The sequence below is a fragment of the Motacilla alba genome, chromosome 4 (assembly GCF_015832195.1).
Source record: "Motacilla alba alba isolate MOTALB_02 chromosome 4, Motacilla_alba_V1.0_pri, whole genome shotgun sequence".
Taxonomy (NCBI): domain Eukaryota; kingdom Metazoa; phylum Chordata; class Aves; order Passeriformes; family Motacillidae; genus Motacilla; species Motacilla alba.
Window position 1 is genome coordinate 58,853,302 of NC_052019.1, and position 15,718 is coordinate 58,869,019.

At 39.8% G+C, this 15,718-nt stretch overlaps 1 protein-coding gene across 9 annotated transcripts in view; it reads right to left on the reverse strand.

Annotated features, from left to right (window-relative positions):
* WDFY3 (WD repeat and FYVE domain containing 3) overlaps nt 1–15,718 on the reverse strand; it is a 155,346-nt gene that overhangs the window by 108,546 nt on the left and 31,082 nt on the right. For 7 of the 9 annotated variants that reach the window (XM_038135836.1, XM_038135834.1, XM_038135831.1 and 4 more), the window contains exon 2: nt 12,557–12,651. The exons of 1 other annotated variant lie outside the window; for it this stretch is intronic. The gene's annotated coding sequence lies outside the window, so the exon portion shown is untranslated. Of the gene's footprint in view, nt 1–12,556; nt 12,652–14,607; nt 15,368–15,718 lie in introns of those variants that run through there. One more of the 9 variants, XM_038135828.1, reaches the window with a different exon arrangement.

Here is a 15,718-nt window from a genome sequence, read left to right on the forward strand (position 1 = left end):
CTATTAGTCATATTCTTTGATTTCCCACAAATTATTCATGATAATGGCACATAATAGCAAGTGCTGATAGAGTAGATTTCCTGTGGTTTGTACCCTCCTGAAGGTTAATGTTTTATATTCAGTGTAAAAGGACAACAATTAAATAACAGTGATACTTTTGACCTATGCTGCAGGGATGGAGGAGAGCTGTCTTGCTAAAGACTAATAATGCACATATTCTTACTTAGTAATAACTTAAATGAAAATTACCTTTAGTTAATCAACTTCTTGCACTTCATTTTGTTCAAATAAGAAAATAAAGTACTGCTTTTGACTTCAGCAAATAGCCTATTTTTTTCCTGACTTACTGTAGTTATGATATTTTATAAAAATCCTTTTGTCAGGATTTTCTTCTCCTGAGAAGCTGAGAGAGCCTCAGGAATAAATCTAAACAAATTACTATTCGCTAGTGTGGAATGCAACACGTGCTTCCTTGATTGGTCAATGTGAGGTGTTTCTACTTCGTGACCAATCAAGGGGGCAGCTGGGTCAGACTCTTTGGGAGTCACAAGCTTTTGTTATTCATTCCTTTCTATTCTTGTCTTGCCTTCTGATGCATTTTTCTCTCTGTTCTTTTAGTATAGTTTTAGTGTGTTTTTTTAATATAATATATATCATAATATAATAAACCAGCCTTCTAAAACATGGAGTCAAGATTTCTCCGTCTCTTCACCCCTTGTCCTAGCTGCCCTGAAGACCAAAACTTACCATGTAAAGCTTGTATCTAGAAGGTAACTGTCACTGCGTTTTCTAGTGCTTTAATAACTACATTTCCCAAAATTACTTGCACTACTATAACAAAATATTTCCAGGCTACAAACACTTCTTCTGCCACCTCCAAAAAATAAAGCCTGTAATCCAAAGTATTAAATCCTACCCCAGCTGAAAATAGTGTGTAGTACTTCTCTAAACTGCAGCTGAAGTTGCATCACTTTTTTTCGTTGCTATCTCTGTGCAAGAAAAGCAGACAACTTCGATACCTTAGAGCTCAGTCCCACAGTCCAGAATGCCCTTGGGACTGAAGAGCCTGCTTCAACACCATTGTTCTGAGCAATAGCACAGAACAAGAGTTACCTGGCATGAAGGACTACCCATTCACACTACCCTTTGGAGGCAAAGGATGTGGCTGCAATCATTGCCCCCAGACATCTGGGGATGGTGTACAAAACTCAAACCTTGATGAAATAGAAGGGAACTACAAGTTACTTTTACAGAGAGTAAAGATGAGACAGTGCACAAGGAAGCAAATGTGTGCCACCTTTTCCTATGAGGAACAAATCTGTCCACACTGCAGAATGTGATTTTTGGCTGGATGATGATAATTCCACTTCCTACATCTTTACTTAGCACTCATTATGATCTGTCATCACCATGAACCCAATTCTCAGTACTGTTTTTCTCTAAGGAAGCCTTTAACAACACTCAAGGACTTCCACTTTCTCAGCTCAGTAATAAACTGATAACCAAGCTAAATAATTGAAAATGCTGAAAAAGCAAACTGCCAGAAAGCTCAAATACAGGCTATTTAGACTGGACACATTGAGTCAAGGTGTCTGCCTTTCTACACTTTACATCTTTTTCAATTAAAATGAAAGACTAATTCTTATTTTGTCTCAAACTATCACACACAATCCTGAGAACCAAAAGGCAAATCTGCCTTTGTAAATCTGTTGTAAACATTTGAATAGCTAAATCCACCACTTGTTTAAAAACAGCTTTTGAAAAACATCACGGGAACTGAATGAGTAGCTTTCACTTTTCAGAAGCCAAATGGCACGTAATGAATATTGTATCCAGCTAGGAAGAGCAGAAAACCTCATCTTTGAGGTATCTGTAACAGATGGTCCTTCATCTCTTCACAAGACCAAGAAATACTATCCAACACACCCTAAGGCTACCTGAAATCCATATTTGACTGCTGGGTTCTACACACCTTCATCTCTGAATTTCAATGCAAACTCTTAAACCATCTCATCTGCATATAAACACAAATCTGATCTCCAAAAACCAGTTTAGGTTTGCTAGCCACCACAGAAGGTGGAAAATTCCATACCTCAAACCTGCTCCATGGCATCTGCTTAGGATGGAGAAAAAAGACAATATTTACACTAGAAAAAGGTTTTCAATAATTTGTGCAAGGCAGAAATATATTGCCATTGCAGGGCTGAGTACCAAACAAACTCCTCATGTGTAAAAGAAACCTTTCTGCTTTATGAGATGAGGAATGGTCATTCCAGAAAATAAATCAATCTTGCCATGTTCCATTACCCCTAATCATCAGTTAGAGTGAAGATCAAAGTACAGGGCTCTATGCAGGTATTATGTTAGAAAGGAGACACCTGCATTAGCACCTTCAGGTGGTTTATTCATAGACTCCAGGCTCCAAGAAACCATTTGCCCCTGCTTACCACTGATACATTTGCATACCACTGATACATTTTTTTCCACTCCTCTGACCTGTTCCAGTGTGGTCTCAAAGCTGGCAATCCAGCTCCGAGTGCCACAAAGTCTGAACTAGCTCTGGACATACAACTTCTCCTCTACTCAAGGAATGCAAAGGACATTTTTCTACCAGAAAAACACGCTAACCGAGGAGACAAAAATATGTGTAACACAAAAATCCTGACAGGCAGAAGCAAAGTCCAACTTGGCTGAAGCAGACACAAAACATGACCAAAATAGAGACATTGCTCACCAACATGTATTTTTGAAACAATTATAGAAAAATGATGCCTAGTAAGTTAACAGGTTCTGGACTGAGAGAACAGAAATTCTGTTCTTCAGTGTAACCAGTATGCATACATTGTAAACCCAGCAGATCACTTTTGGAACCTATAATTTGTCAGATTAATGTTAATCTGGAGCTTTGTAACTGGACATTTGAGGTGGGAATGACTCCCATTTCCACCTGCTGGTTAACAAGACAGTAGATAAGCAAACTCATATTATCCTGAAAACATCAATACTGCTATACACACCTAGAGCTCAAAAACACATCAAGGAAAAGTAAATACTGAAACATCATTTTCATTTTGAACATATGTTGGCAGAGTTGAAACACCTCAGAAACATTTGCAGCTCAGCAAAATTACCTGAAATGGAGGAATCAATTGAAATATTTTATCGGAAGCTTATGAACAAACTAACCTATGCAGCATCAGAAAAAATACGCAGAATACCACAAAGATAAGCAACAACTAGTTAAAAAACTCAAACTAAAACAGAACAGACTATTTGCTTCCTCAAGATCTTGGAGAGCAACTTCTAATTGAATTCTTGATGTATTCCATGGTAAAATATCTCTGAATGCTGGTTTTCTTGTTTGGTTTTTGTTTTGTTTTCAAAAGGCCTGTATAAACTGATTTGCATTAATTTGACAAACAGGATACTAGTTAGAGCCCATTGGGAATACAGCAGAACTGAAATTTTAGCTTGAATTCCCCAACTGCATGACAATGACTAAACCATGAAATTCAGGAGAGAAAATTCTGCTAAGAAGCCCCTAGAAAACAAAAAAGGGGTGAGAGGATGAGAGGGATGGGGACACACAGAAAAACAAACAAAAATGCAAAATAATCTGGGATCTAACTGGGATCTAAGGAGACAAGCGTGTGCTTGGTTGGAATGCAGACATCAACAAATGCATAGGAATAATAACACTGCTCTGGAGAATGGCTCTTGCATTCACAGTAAACAAGCAAAGCAAAAAAGCTTTCCTAGGAAAGTTATTGCATTCAAACCAATAATGAAACAATGAGCTACCATCAAGAATGGGGAAGAGTGCTTTTGTCTATTCACCTTTCGAAGTAATGGCGAGTGGGAGAGTGCAGTGGGGAAGATGGGGAAGGAAACCAGCGAAACTGAAACAGGAGAGAGCCTGTATATCCTCACAGTAAGGCCATGCAGGAAACAAAGTAGCCCCAAACAGGACATGTTCAGTAATGACAATAGTGACCCTAAGCACAGTTCTCGTATTTAGCTAAAAAAGCCACTGAGTTCTTTTAACAGGAGCACGGTCCCCATTTGTGGTGCTGGTGGTAGTGTAGGTGGTGTGGTGCTTTAGGTAGCAATCTAAAGCAAAAACTTCCTGCAGCCATGTAAACCAGCCATTTATACACCAAAAAGAAAACATTTCTTCTGCCTTTAGGAAATTTGCATATGAAGAAGCAGTAAGTAGAAGCCCATTACCTGTAAAATTTGTCTCCATAGAGCCACCCTTGTTTCTAACAACACGGATAAGTAAAACAACGAAATGATCCTACCAGCACATGTTTGGCTGATGTAATAAAATTCCTCTCTCTGCTACCATCGAGGCAGAAAGACTCTAACAAAAACAGCAGCATATCTGCATTTAAATCAGCATTAAAGGCTGGGCACAAACGCTTGTTTATTTTTGAAGCAATAGGAAGTAAATAAGAGTGAATAACCCCAATGTTTTAAGTTGCATGTTCACAGTATTTCTAAGTGCAAAACAAAATACAACAGCCCAAAGACCTTATAATTAGCAATTCAGTCCAGACATTAATGGAAAAGAAGCAGAAATACTTGCATGTATGCTATCTACTGCCTGAAATAGGATGGTCCAAAGGCATCCACTGAGCTCCAATGGAATCAAGTTCTGCATACCTTACAGTACAGAATCAAAGGACTTCTTAGGCTGGAAAAGACCCCTAAGATCATCAAGTCCAACCTGTAACCCAGCACTGCCAAGTCCACCACTAAACCATGTTCCCAACTGCCCCATCTGCACATGTTTTAAATACCTCATCTGCACATCTTTTAAATATGATGACTGGAGCAGCCCCTTCTCTGGGCAGCCTCTTTCAATGCTTGATAACCCTTCTGTGAAGAACTTTTTCTCAATATTCTATCAAAGCCTTCCATGGCATAACCTGAGGACATTTGATGGCTGGGGCCAATGGGATCCTGGGGTGAATCTGGTAGACTGGAGGAGGTGATCCTGCCCCTCTACTCAGCCCTGGTGAGGCCACATCTGGAGTGCCATGCTCAATTCTGGGCTCCTTAGGACAAGAAAGACAAGGAGCTACTGGAGAGGGTGCAGAGGAGGGACACAAAGATTATGAGGGATCTGGATCACCTCTCATGTGAGGAGGGACTGTGGAAGCTGGACCTGTTTAGTCTGGAGAAGACTGAAGGGGATCTCATTAACGCCCACAAATATCACAAAGGTGGGTCCCAGACTCTCTGGCAGTGCTCAGCGACAGGATGTGGAGCAATGGTCATAAACTAAAACACAAGAAGTTCCACCTCAATATGGAGGAAGAATTTCTTCACACTGAGGGTGGCAGAGCCCTGGAACAGGCTGCCCACAAAGATTGTGGAGTCTGCTTCTCTGATGACATTTCAAATACCCCTAGACACGCTCCTGTGTCACCTGCTACAAGTGACCCTGCCTTGGCAGAAGGGTTGGACTGGATGATCTCCAGAGGTCCTTTCCAACCCTAATGATTCTGTGATTTCTTTTCATCCTGTTACCTGGGACAGAAGATTGACACCCACCTCACCAGCACTTCCTTTCACGTAGCTGCAGAGAGCAGTAAGGTCCTCTTTCAAGCCTCTTTTTCCCCAGGCTAAACAGTCCCACTTCCCTCAGCTGCTCCTCATAAGAGGCACCACGAGTGGGAAAAACAGTAAAGATTCCTATGCTTTGTGTAACTAAGCAAGTATTGCTTATTCTCCCATGTAACAATGGGAGAAAAGTACTGTCTTTTTTCCTCACCTTCCCTCTCTTCTGCTCCTCCTTCTCCTTTCCCTGACCCCTCTCTGTTGGGTGACAGCAGATCCTCTGGGGATGACAGTCACAAATTGCAGATAAAAACAATTCAACCCCTCTCAGTCTCATCTTCAGTCTTCCTGAGTATTGCAGGTAGAGCTAGATTACGTCTTGGGTTCCCAGGGTGGTTTTGGATCCAGCTCCACCAGACTGCACATGGAAGCACTTCTCAGGAGCCTCACATGGAGCAAAAAGCAAAGATAAAAGAGCTGATTGCAAACCTTTCCTTACAGAAAACAGCTCTAGCTCTGCAGTAACACAAGAGACTGCTGCTCCCAGAACATTGTCTTGCAGAGAAAGCCTGGGACAGATCCAAGGCAGGACTGAGCTGTTTGGATTTAGAAGTAGCCCATCAGAGCTACAAGGTTTCCATCCCCAGCAGTGAATGTGTCAGATAAAGGATTAAACAGGAAAAAATAAAAGAGGGGAAAGAAAAGACAAAACACCCCCACAAAATAAACACTTAACAAGAAAAAACACAAACCTACAAAGCAGACTAAAACTGCAGACTTTAAAAGCAATATTAATTACTCAAATGAATGAATTCTTCCAGTTCTCCAGTGAAATTTTTTTCAATGGCATACTTATTAAATGATCAAAGTGGGCATAGATATTATTGCATATTAAAGCTGGTGTGCCTCATAAAGGGAAAAGCCTGCAACATTTTAGAAAACCTATACTTATTTTGCTCATTTTTGATTGCTGATAAAGAGGTTGGTATATTACTATTTACCATAACTACTTTTAAAACTGTTTTTGTTTTTCTCTTCATTGCTCATGTTCTAGCCCTGCTTGGCAATAATGCCAAAATAAAAGCTGTATTTCACAGTGCATAAATGATTTCTCAACACCAGTTTGCAGTATATTACAAGATTAAATAGGATAGGTAGAAATCCACCCAAAAGTGAGTTTCTCTTGTTCAAAGGGAAAAAATGAAGCCTGTAGCATTCAAGATACAGGGAAAATACTACCTTAAAATACTACCTTAATATTATTTTCTCCAACTTGTTAGATTTCTTAAAACATGTGTAACATAACTCGATAACAAGCTTGCTTCACGGCACAACAACTGCACTCAAGGCTCGTATTAGCTGTATTTTGAAAACTACCCGTGTGACAAACTAAAATAAATTATTTTCTTCCTTAGTTGGGATGATAAATGTCAACTACCTATTTTTAACTTATTTCTCTAAAGCCAACATTCTAAACACAGAAAATTATGCAGTGGTACATTACTCATTTTATTCAAAAATATCACTAGATTGTGACTAAATCTCTGATCAATCACAGCTTTGGTTCAACTTCTCCTATAACAGCAAGTCTGACAACAAGAGGTACAACTTCACATGTGCTAGTCGTGGAATTAAATTTTAGTCTGTGGGGGGAAATTATCATGCAAAGAATTAAGAGTAGCTGGGATTCATTTAGGTCTCATCCTACCTTGAATTCTTGAAGTTCAGTGCCAGCATCTTAGTTTTCAAGTCATCCCCTTGTAAGACATTAGAGACAGGAGACAAGCTCCTGTGCCTCCAAGGTGCTGCCAGCCCTTGGTCAGTAAACATCCCTGTGGCAGTCAGGCGGCTCCGCCGAGCTTTGCGCCACCAGCCCCCGCGCCGACTGTACCAGTGCCCAGGCGGGAGGGATTGTAAGCAAGGAGCAGCTGCTCCCTCCCAGGGAAGGGAAGGGATCCCTCGTCCTTGCAATGCACAGGCCCCAGTCACTGACACAGCTGCTTCACAAAGAATAAATACTTTGATAATAAATACAACTCACACAAGCGCCGGATCAAGATGAAGAACTGTGTGCTCAAGCAAATTGACATCTGGTCAGCAGTACAATCACTGCAAAGGAGAATGATGTATCATGGCTTACAAATTAATTTGCAAGATGACACTTTCCTGCTTCTCTTACCACACAGGAAAGTAAATACATTTCAATTTTTGTTACAATAGAACTAATTATTCTGGGGGGGAAAAAAAAGTAAGGACAAGAGACACTCCGTACTAGAATCTGGATCAGATGCAATGTGGATTTTTTAAATTAACTCTTCTGCTTTTCAGGGCTTTGTTGGTTTGTTGTGGTTTTTTTAACACTGTTTACTATTCTAGCTTGCAATGCTGCTTTCATGCACAGCACCATACAGTCTAGAACTGCTAGCTGTTTTGTTTCAATAACAAAAACTATTCATAAGTGGTAGTATTTTCCTAGGAAATCCGTTATGTTATCTAAACTCGCATGTTACGTCTCACCACTACATTTGCCCCTTCCTCTAGTAATAACCAAGGGTACAGAAAACAAATTATGATTGAAGCTGCAGTTCTCTGAAAAGAATTCTCCCAGAATGATACTCAAATGACTATAGTGGACGCTGCTTTCAAACTAAATTCATCCCAGAAGAGAGCTTGAGCATCCACTTAGTAAAAGCGCAACTACTGACATAGAGTTTATTCACATTTTTCCCTTGGATTCACCTATGCATGCACACACAATACTCACACTAAGGAAACAGACTTCCTTGGTGGATGAAAAAACATTAAGAAGAGAACAAAAAAAGAGACAGTAATTGTCTATCAAATGCATTGTAATGTCATTTATAGGTACAGAAATCACTGAGTAGTTATTTAATGCAAGTCCTTTCCTCTGCAGTGCATCTGTGAAAGTGTATGGTCTCACTCAGATGACCTGCACTGCGCTTGGCTGTTTCTGGACACAAAGAACTTGGGGACAGAGCTGGCTCTCCACAAGAGAGAAAACAAGACTTTTCAGTTGCTACCCCTTTTCTCTGGTTTTGTGCTCCTTTTAAGCTTTGACAGTAAGCAGCGTAGAGAATGAGGATAACTACTATTATTTTCTTGTTTATTTTTATGACAAGCACAATGCAATAAACAAAGTGAAACCCAACAATATGCTGGCAAACAAAGACACATGAAATAATTAGGTAAATAAATGCTCAATGCTAAGATTTAATTGCAACAATAGTATCAAAGCAAAGGCTTCTTTTACATCCATATATACCTTCACAATTTTATCATACATTTCTTTCTTTACTTTGATTTTACTTCTCTGTCTTCTCCTAAGGTGAACTTTTAGCAACACCAAAGAGTTAACAGTACTTCTAATATACTCTCACTGCAACACAGGCAGGTGGTAGCCCACTTCTGCACTATTATTTCCTCACTTGCAAAAATTGCTGCACATCAGTTTCATCTCCCAGCACTTTGAACAGTTATTCTTGCATCTACAGGAATGTGCCTTTGAGATTTCTCCCAGGCAGCTTCCTGAAATTAAAATCAAACAAGGGAAAGCTCTAAAACTAGGTTTACCATGCCTCCAGTTTGTTTCAATTCATGGGACTTGACTTAAAAGTCTTCCCAAGGGACTGCCTAAGGCTTGCCTTTCATAGGCTATCAGTTATCAGCAGTGGCTCTTTCAACATACTCCCTCCCTTAGGGACAGAAGATGGGGCATGAAACTTTCACAGCATTCCTGTAATTTCAATTACACCACTGGTGCACCTTCTTAATTTGTAGTTTTGCTAGAAAAACATTTGCTAGGATACCAAGGAAAAAGCCATACCCCAAGAAGTCAGGAAAACAGCAGCAGGGATCACAGAAACAGAGAACAGCATCCCCACAGAGATAACCTAAATGGAGATTTTTTTTTTTTTTTTGACCTCACTATGCTTCCCATCTGTAAGAAACTATGGCATCACAGATGGGAACATGTCAGACAAGGAAGTTTTAGGCATTAATCTATTGCTAGCAAAAATGACTGATCCAGTGTGAAATATTAGTATTTACCTCTAAGGGAGCCATGAAATGAATCTTTCATGATAACCTGACTACTATGAGAAGAGCATTGTATATACAAGAGCATGGCACACAAACACCCCTTTCTATCACAGGGAATTTAAAACAAAGCAGTATGATAGACTCCTCTGATACCATCCCAACACCAATACGACAATTATTTCCATATTTCATATCGTATTCTACAAAAGCTCTTTAAAAATATGGTCACTCCTCCCTACTCACACATTTTTCTCCCTGTGGCAGAATAAAGAAACTGCTACAAATAAACAAACACTTCCTTTCAAGTTCTAGGTTTCAGTGCTGCAGTTTTCTAAAGGATAAAAAAGTACCACAAGCTGTGCTGTGAATGTTGGAAGAGGCCATCCAATGCAGTAAACTCAGCATAATTAGGTTATACACACTGACTGAGCTCCTTTGGTATAACAAATAAACACAGGGTGAGTCAGGTCAAGCCAACACACACTTTGCTTACTCCAGTGACAAACAGCTTCATAACAACCCTCTGAGCTGCCCATTCTGTCTACTCCCAAACTGACTTCACCTGCACAGCTCGTAAATAAACTCTACTCCATGTACTAAAATCTAAATAATGAGTGCCATTCACAAATCCAGCTATGACAAGCTAGTATAGCACGGAAGCCTACTTCAAATGCTTTTCCAAGTGATCAAGTGATCTCAAATCCCTTTTAAGTGCTCCACAGAACCATTTTTAATAATTTTTGCTCCTGCAATACAGTAATTAAAGGAAGATCCCATTTAAAAAAACCAAAACACTTCTATTTGTATCACTTCTATCCCTTGCCTCCCTTATGCACTAATCCAATTCATCTGTCAAGGAAGCAAATTAATCAGTTTGACACAATTAAACAGTTTGACCCTAGCAGATCTATGTTGGTTGGCTGTCTTCCCTTATCTCATTAACTCCTATGTGCTCATAAACTTCATCACAGTTTTTACTATTATCCATGTAGCTGCAGGTAAGTCATTCCACAGCTGGAGAGAAACTCGACGTGGCTCCATGGAGAGCTCAACCAAATCAAATATAGCAGGCTTGGTCTGAAAGGAACACAACCACAACCCTAAAACCAAGCTGTTATGTTCTGCCAGTTCTTGCATGTCCTCAGAACTGGAAGAACAGGATGCATGAAGGGCCAAGGAAATATTTACTATATAAGTATCTGAATAGCAGATTGGGATTCTAACAAGACAGTCTTCACAGAGTCAGTCACAAAATAGTCTGCATTCAACAGGCCACTTGAAACCAACTGCTTTTACTAAGTCAAGAGGGAGACTACCATGAGAGGAAAGGAATCTTTCATCTTCTTTCATCCTCCATAAAGCAGTATATATGTCTCAAAAAAATCTTAACACAATAGGTTGAAGGGAGCTAGGTATTTTCTATCAAAGTAAAAAAAAGGCATATTTCTGTCAGACCCCCCCTGTTGGCAGGTTTGTGGTTTTTATAAATTAATAAAACATTGGAAACAAAAGTAGCAGCACAGAGCTAGAATGAAAGCATTGATGTTGGAGTGCAGGATTTCACATGGAAGAACGTGCTTTGGGGTTTCTGTCTTTCTATATGCTTTTGTTAAATTAGAAGTGATACCTCACACTTGAACACTTTACAACTCTCAGTTTTATATGAAACAAGATAAAGATGGTGACAATACACCAAAGACTAAAGCTCTTGATATGAAGTGGGAGCACTTGCAGTTGTTGAGCTCTTCATGCCTCAAAGAGTGATGCTAACTAACATTTCCTTGTCTTTTCCCACTGGGTCACTTCTTCACTTTCAGTGTCTGTGACATGCTGCAGCCTTTTTTCCACTGGGTTGTTTTTCTTTTTGCTCCAAATGGGTCTGTATGTCAAAGGGTGTCCTAGCAAAGCTTGGACATTATTCTTCAGTAGCACATAATACACATATACCCCTATGCTTGTAAAGTAAGCTAACAAAGATTAGAATCCTTTACAGTAAACCAGACAGATTTAATAGATTTTAAGTCAACTGCTCCTATGGAAATTCACCTTTTTGCTTCAGCAGTGCACTTCAAGAGACCTACCTCTTCCCTCTCTCCCTCCCAGTACTCCATCTAATTTTACTTGCTACATTCATTTTTCATCAGCAAAACCAAGCCTTATTGAATTTAACAGCTACACAAGCTTTTTTCTTTTTTTTTTTTTTTTTTTACTTCTCTAGTTAAAAAGTAATCCACTAGGTGATAAATCTACTTAAATCCTTGGCAACTTTATAAAAAACATGGAGGTAAGCTAGACTGAAAGTTCTAGTTGCAAAAGGAAGCCTCTTGTAGGCTGTAATATTTGTAGAAGGACTATAGAGCTCTGGGGAAAAACATTCACAGCAAGCAGTCTATATAGTTAGTACAAACCCAAGTAAACTAGGATATAAAACCGAAATACAAGTCACTTGAGGCAGAAGTAGAGAATAGCATTACCTCTGTGTGGATACAGAATGGACCCTTCCTAGCCTGTCAACTCTACTGAAGATCAGGAGTATTCTTCTCTCAAAGTAAAAATGAGAGATTTGAGAAATTCAAAGAAGAATCAGGCACTACAGACTCATGTATTATGATCATTCTTACCCTTTTTTCTTAACCTATTGATGAAAACCTCGAAGTTTAATGCAGCTTGTCTCTTAGCATGCATCACACCCACACAACTTTCTGTGACCACCCAGCGATGTATTTCCACAGCATCCCCACAAATAAACAGAATCCTAAATTTTTGTTTGGGTAGAGCAATTTTAAGCTGACTGTGTTCTGACAGTGCCTGAATTAACTCCCGTTCTCTGACAGGCAAATGAACTGCTTCACACAGAATTTATTGAAGGGTGTGCCAATTACAAATCAAAAGGCAATTTCCACAAAAGCTCTTCAACATTCACATCACTAACCTCTACAGCATTCCTGGGATCAGGGCAAACAGCTTCAAGAGAACAGGGCCCATTCCTTTCCAAGGTTTCTCTTCAACACCAAAGCTGCTCTCTCACTAGGTAAAAGAGAAAAAGGTTAGAATATAAATGTGACAATGAAGTCACAGAGCTCTGCTGTTCTGAAATGAAAGAGGAGTCATTCCTATGACAACTGGACTTTCACAAACTAAGAAATCTTTTAAATAGCTCTGGGAAAAGGAACAGTAGCAAACTAGAAACTGTCAACACAGCAGTATTTCTCTGATTAAATGACACTCACTGAGAGCACATGAAGTGCTAAAAGAGTTAATACAAAGCACAAGCCCAGTAATTAATGCACTGACAGCCTGTGATCAGCAAGAGCATCCCTCTGAGGAAGCAAGTGACTTCTCACCGTTACAGCATGGGAAGAAGAACTAAGCTACATTGATACTAACCCAGCTGAGCAACTGTGAACCTACTGAACACACAGTTTTCCCTGGCCTCTCCCCTAGTTTGTCTGCCTATTATTTTCAGAGTTATAAAATATTCATCTTAGAACTTGCAAGCGGACACACACAAGCCAAGAAGGGGCATCAAGTCTGAGTTCACTTCAACACAACTCCATGAATCCATCACAAGGCTCTCCAGCTAACCCAGCAGTGGCAACTGTAGGACCTGGCAAATAACTAGGTGAAATGCTGCACCTTGGTTACTAGCCATGAGTTGGCAGACTTCTGATTATTTTACCTCTGATTCCCAGTCAGTCCCATTTGGCACTATTAGTACAGCGTTCCTATACTCCAGAGCACTACACAATTCAGGCATACCTAAAGCAACTGGAAAAGCTTTATAATACTATTTATATCATTTATTGTTTTAATATTTTGCTTATTAAAAGGAGCAGATAATATTTTGGTGGGGGGAAATTGACTTGGGTAAAAAAAGCAGTACAGCATCAGGTACCTTGGAAAGGCTTTGTAAGAGAGATGGCACTAAGGTGAAAATTTTGCTCACAGTGATGTTAAAGGATGATGCAGAGGTTAAAGCAAGATAAAATTTTGTTACTATGTTGTTCTATGCTCTAAAATCTTAAGTAACTTGCTAGCAAGTTCAAGTATTCAGCATTAACAACTAAAGGAGAATTTCCCTCTTAACTCCATCGTCCATGACCATGAAACCTTCTCCCTCCAGTTCTATCAGCTCATGGGGAAAAGTAAGGAACCACCAGCCACAACCAAACACCACCTGTGTACACAGCACGTGAAACTGTAGAAATTGGACCATGGAACTCAGAATACCAAAAGAAGGGAGAGCACTTTGATTTTATCTCTGCAGAAGCAAGTAAATATTTAAGCTAAGACGATAAACAAATGGTCCTTTTGTCATAGGAACGGTTACTGGACAAACCTTAAATGAAATAAGGAACTACCGTTTCAGCTATCTTCATTTCACCCTTTTAAGAACTTTATTATATAATCAAATGCCTTTCAGGTTCAAAATTATTTTTGTTTTTAAATAGAGACAATGGAAATTTCAGGCTCCAAATCAGAACAGACTGTGATTGCACTGAACTTAGTTAACACTTAATATATTTGCAAAGCTCAAATGACTAATTACACTACAAGTACACAAAACCCACAAGCTTCCTTGAGCAGAAATTAAAGGGTAGTATCAGCATCTTTCCCAGCTAAAACTGTAAGAAAGGCCACGAGGAAGTACAACCTTGAAGACAGCTTGCAATCCTCTTTCATATGTGTTATTTACCTGGTCCTGAACCAAAAGTTTATCTATGGCTTATCTATATTCCCATAGTGGAATATTACATATTTGGAATGCCTTGTCTCTAAGTCCTGATTCCCTTACATTTATCCTACTTCCATATTTTGTCAGGGTCACAATAGCTTGAGAAAGACTTTATCAAAGGTATCTGCACAAAGTGAATTGTTTTGACTTGCAGTCTCAAAACCAATAAACACAGGGGAGGTCCTGTTTAAATATAGTTAACGAGAACTAAATGCCTTCTGTGGTGCCAAAAAATAAAGCACTCCTACCTTACTTCCTCCAACGAATCTTCAGCATTGCTCAACCTTTAATTCTCCCTGTGGTCATCAGTTAGCAAAAGTGACTGCAAGACCAATAGCACACACCATCTACACTGCAGCAATGAGAAAAATGAAGATGTTTTCAACTTTGAATATCCCAAAACACCAACATCCTCCAAAGAAATGCAACTAAACTAAGCAACAAAACAGGTTAGGTTTGAACCCACCAGTCAAGAGCAAAACTCTAGAAGCACTGAAGACACTTCAAATTACTCCAGTCTCCTCACACCCCCTAGCCTAGTGGAGGCACAGAAGCCCTCAAGAAGAAATGGTAGGCACTCTGATAAAACCTCTGCTGCAAGTTCTGAGAAAGGAGAAACAGTTCTGGTCAGTGTCAAGAGGGCAGCACAGCTTAGTCACCTTCCTGCCTTACTGAGTCTCCAGTGTAAAGGAGAAATATCTCTGGGAAGTATACTGATTGGCATGTTCAACAAAACCTTTCCTGGATGAAAGGATTATATTTTTCAAACAAGATTCAGATTTAGGTTTCCTAGATGATTTCTTAGGGCATTCACCCTCTCTCCACCCAAACTAGATTCCTGACTTTCCACAGGGACAATGGATCTCCTGGCAACACGTAGACAATATGGTACTCCATGGCTATGGTGCCTCCAGGCTTCCTTGTCCATCTCTGTAGGAATGTGCCCCCTATGGACAGAGTGACAGAACCTTCCTCTGTCCCCCAAAAAGGAAAGAGCCCAGAACTTTCTCCCAGTGATCAGGTAGAAAAGTCACTGATAGGACCTTGGGGACTTCTCAAGTTTGGGGACAGCTAATTGGCCATAAGCCAAAAGGTCCCGCCTGGGCCATTTATTAGAAAAGGACAGAACAAAGAAACCAAATCGCTTTTGTGAGGTGTCTTTACCAGGAGCACAAGTAAGTGGCACCTGGATCAGTTTGAGTTTGTTATTTTTCCTTTATTAAACCTTTTTTGTTCCTGACGCTGTCACGTCAGCCTCCTGCTCCTTTTATGCGTCCTAATGAAAGCTGAGCTATTCTGAGGTGTAGCGTTGGGGTGTTGAGAGCTCATCAGATCAGCTTGAAACCCCCGGGCAAAACG